A 4,705-nucleotide genomic window follows, 5' to 3' on the forward strand; every position below is an offset into this window, starting at 1 on the left:
AGTGATTGCCCAGGCGCTTGTAGCCCTTGAACAAGGAGCGTCAGCCGATATCTGGTTGACCATGCTCAAGCAACAGGTCGCCGGCTGGACTGCTCTTGCACTCGTAGAACCTCGGTTCATTGCACAGGATTAGAGTGTCCGGCTTGAGCAGCCCATGAGGGGTGACAAGCTTAGCATCGCACAGGGAAGTTCTACCAAATACATTCCCTGGAAGGCATGTCATATTACATGAGGGTTTCTGCCCTAGTTTTCCCTCCCTCGAAAAATGGCAGTGCGACGGGTAGGGAGTGCCCTGTGTCCCAACAACAACCTAAGGGTATCTCTCTTATACAGGTTCGCCAACTTTGTACGAGGATATGACCTCTGTCTTTGCCCTCCTATATCTGGGTGTCCTGTTTGCTTAAAAAAAACAAAAAACAAAAACAAAAGAAAAAAAAACAGAAAAGGGGGAGATGTGATGAGCTGTCCGAGGAGCTGTCCTCACAGATGTGAGGAGCTGTCCTCACATACTCCATTACAAGATGGCACCGGCATCCGGCAGAATGCACCTAGTAAAATGGGCAATACGCAGGCGCCTGGTAACTTCCCTACTCAAAGGGACACGTACGTTTTGGTACGTCATCTGGCATAATTGGCAGCGACCAGTCAGAGAATGACATGTCCTAGGCGAGGATAGTTTCCTATATAAGGGACGGTTATTCCTCACTTGGGGTCTCCACAGTGTAAGCTTATGCTCTCCCTCTCAAGATGCATTAAAGCTTTTCTGCAGTAGGATCCTGTGTGTGCCGCGTCGTTCCTGCTGGCGAGACGTAGCGCCGGACAAATCACATTCTGCTACAGTAAACCATTCCTCATCTAGCATGACGCCTCGGCACTTCCAATGCAATTCCGTGTGTGGAATTTATTTTTATACTAATGGCCAGCACTGTAACTACATTTCACGACTTTCTTTATTCTGTCATTAGACTCGGGACAAGATTTTAGATTTATAATTTATGTTTCAGTCTAGGTCTCCGAAAGTCTTTTATGTCAACTATAACATCAGAAACTTCCAAATCTACCACTAAAACATGCATTGGGTTAAGGAACCCAATGAGCCTTTTATTATTTTGATCATTTGTACAAAGAATTTCTCTTCCAACTAACTGATAAAGACATGAATTGCACTGTTATTGTGTTGCCTCAGTATCCCCTACTGCATTGCACCTGGACAGAGGGTTCACAATAGTCCAGTTCTTTAGCAATTCACAATATTGCATTTCCAAATACAAAAGAATCCCATCCCCTCTCCTTGAGTTTCTCACTATCAAATATTCTGTTCTATTCCTCAAATCAAATTGTATTATAGGCCGCATATTTACTAAAATCATCTTGAACATTTCAGCATTTTAAAATAAACTTTATAGCAAGAAACAAAAGGGCAGGTGATGTTACCATTTGGTAATTATAAAAAACAACAAACTTAAAAATATACATAATGAAAAAGGGACATAACTATTTCTAACCATGCAACGTAGCTCTGTTATGTCCTGAAATGATCACAATGTTTTTATATCAAATATTTATTTTTATTTATTTCTCAATATTTTAAGCCATGTTTTAATTTCTGATTATGTGGAATCAATAAAGAATGTATTATTCTTTAACTCCAAGGAAATAAAATAACTTACCTTCTGATATATAACCCTGAATATTCTACATTTTCATGAGGAATAAAATAGCGTATAGATAAAATTATTGTGTCTGTAGGTAGATTAGAAATTAAGTCTGTTATAAATATAAAGTTAGGACCAGACTTACCTTACTGTGAAAGGCAAACTAAGCTTGTGTGTCTCCTATGAACTAAGATGCATCATTATCCTTTCTCATGTGTAGGTCTGATTTATAGACACCATTGCTAGTTTTTTCATGTATGGACAAGAAAAAAGGTGAAATTAGTGTCTCAAATTATTATCTTATTTTAATATAAAGTATGTAGACATCCTGGAAATATATACTGATACATTTAACTTCACACCATTTCTTTAGTGGTAAATTAATTTGCTTTTAAAAGAAATGTTGGAAAGGAGTTCAAAATGGATTTAAGGTAAGAGTAACTGCTGTGCAAGTTTCATGACATCATTGGGTCCATGACTCGATGTTGGAAAGTTGGACTCTAGTTATCCGCCTGTGAAGTGTGACATATACATGTGCAGACATATATGCAAATAAACATAGAGATGCACACACATCCACACATGAAGGTACACACACTAAAAAGAACATATACATTCAAAGGTGGTTTTGTTCTGTTTGCTTTGCTTTGTTTTCATTTACTAGTAATGACTCATACCTTTAATTATATCATAAAATAGGGGAAGGGGATGACAAGTAGGAGGCCAGAGCTTCACATGTGAGAGCTTCAGAGCAGTTAGTACAAGGCTAATATGAAAAATGTGAGAACTTTTCTCAAAATCCTAAGAGCTTGAAGTACAGATCAGGGCCTCCCTGGCATAGAGTACATTATGGCTTTGATTTTCACAACTGAAATTTTCATTCAAAATTCAGGTACTTCTCTATTGAATGATTTTCAAATAACCAAATTGTGATTAATTTTTAGAATTCATTTTATGTTCAAATGTAAATCTCCTAAACTCTAACCTTTATCTCTGACTTTCTAAACCAGAAAAGGCATAGGACCATTCAATATATCTGGCCTTATATGTTGTATATTTTCATTTTAAATGGCTTTTTTATAGCATTATAGTTTTCCTGGGATTTACAGATTACCTCCGTGGAATATTAGGGGATACAGACTTAAAACCATTGGGTCAAACCTTCACTAGTTCTTTCACACAATTTAGCATTACTCTTTCTGGAGACATAAGGAGCTGTTGCTGAGCTGTGGCTAAGACTGAGTGTGGATTACAATAGTGTCGACATCCTTCCCCAATGTGAAGCCATACATGTTCCTTAAACACATTCTGGAAAGATAGTTTCCATAATTCATGGAGTTTTCATTAGATAGCTACATACTTTCATTTTGGAGGATGTTTTTGAAGACTATTCTGGCATTTAAGTCAATTGCTATCCCTCTTTCGTGGGAAATTTGTTTCTTTTCTGGATGCTTCTAGGAACTGTGTTTCTGCTGTTTGCCGGGTTCAGTTTGATCACCTGGGTTCAGATTTCTTTTTATTTATCATGCCTGACATGTGTTAGGTTGAGTATTTTATTGCTCATTCTACAATTCCTTTATTGTTATGCCTGCATACTTTTCTCTTCTTATTTTGACTTTTCCACCTTTTAATCTTCTGTAAAGCCATGGCTCTTCCACCAGTATGGAGCCTGGGTATTGCTCATCACTCTTTCTCATGTATGAGCTGTTCTATAGTGTTATCAGTTTTCAATGTCTAAGAGTATAGATTATAGTTTTTGGTATTTATGAAATTTGCAGAACATAACTTCTAGAATAAAATGATATCCTTACCTTTTCATTTTTTAGTTTTTCTGGAATGATTAAAATAAACAATTTATAGAGAATAACAAGCATAAGAAAACTGTATATTGTGAACATATTTCTGCAAGAGGTCTCATGTATTGATGCAGCTGAAATATCGAGGTTTGCCATGTTTCCTGTGACTGCTCCCTCATCTCCCTTCTCCTTTCCCCACAGTGATAGTATTTACTCATTTACTTTTCTTCTCCCCTTACATTTGTTATTCATTAGTTGTGTGCTCAAATGCTACAGTATTCTAGTTAGTTGAGAGGACAATTTTCAGAAGTGACTTATTAGCTTCTGCGATGTGGGTCACAGGGATTGATCTCAACAGTTCAAGCTCAGCTTGGCAAACAACCACACTTAGCCAGGGAACCTTTAAGCAATCCCCAAATTTAATATTTCCAAATACTATCTGAGAACATTTCTATGACTTCAGAATTATTACCTGGATTATTTTAGTGGAAAGTTATTATTTGGGAATTAAGTTTGTACATTATAGCCACAGTGCTATAATGCTACCCATTCTTCTAATTTATGAACTACTCATTACATTTGTATATGTGTTAAAAAAAACCCTACTTAGCCAACAAGCACAACCTCTGCTGATAGTATTATAGAGCTTCCTTATGTTGATGGCTATGTCTCTACATCATTTTATGCTCACTGTTTTGGCATACTGATTTCTCTTTAATTTATTTTCATGATGCACATCATGAAGACCCTTTTGTTTTGGCTGTTTGGATGATAGTCATTTCCCTGGTATTATTTCATTGAGGACACAAACACTTACTGAACATTGACATATTTACATTTATACTGTATATTTTTGTCTGGTGATTTGACCTTACAATTTATGGTGAAGCGGAAAGTAATCTCTAGTGAAGTAAAAGTCAAACTGTTCAAAAAATTGACTACCTGTATTCTTTTTGTTTATCAATTATTTTCAATAGTACGATACAAAGAAGTCTCTCTCATCCTAGTATTTACTCTTACTTATGTAAAAAATTAATTAGCAAATTAATTAAAATTATTTTAGTACAGTAGTTTTTCTATGCTTATAATACCTAGATGTAATACTTTAGCCATGTCCTTCTGAACTCTCCTGCATACTATAGAGTAAATATACTTATTGTGCACAAGAACACATAAGAGGCTACAAAAATACCTCAGCTGTTAAATGCTTGTGACCCAACCAAATTGTCAATGAAACTGAAATTACTCACTGTA

Source organism: Rattus norvegicus, chromosome Y, assembly GCF_036323735.1.
Source record: "Rattus norvegicus strain BN/NHsdMcwi chromosome Y, GRCr8, whole genome shotgun sequence".
Classification (NCBI taxonomy): Eukaryota; Metazoa; Chordata; class Mammalia; order Rodentia; family Muridae; genus Rattus; species Rattus norvegicus.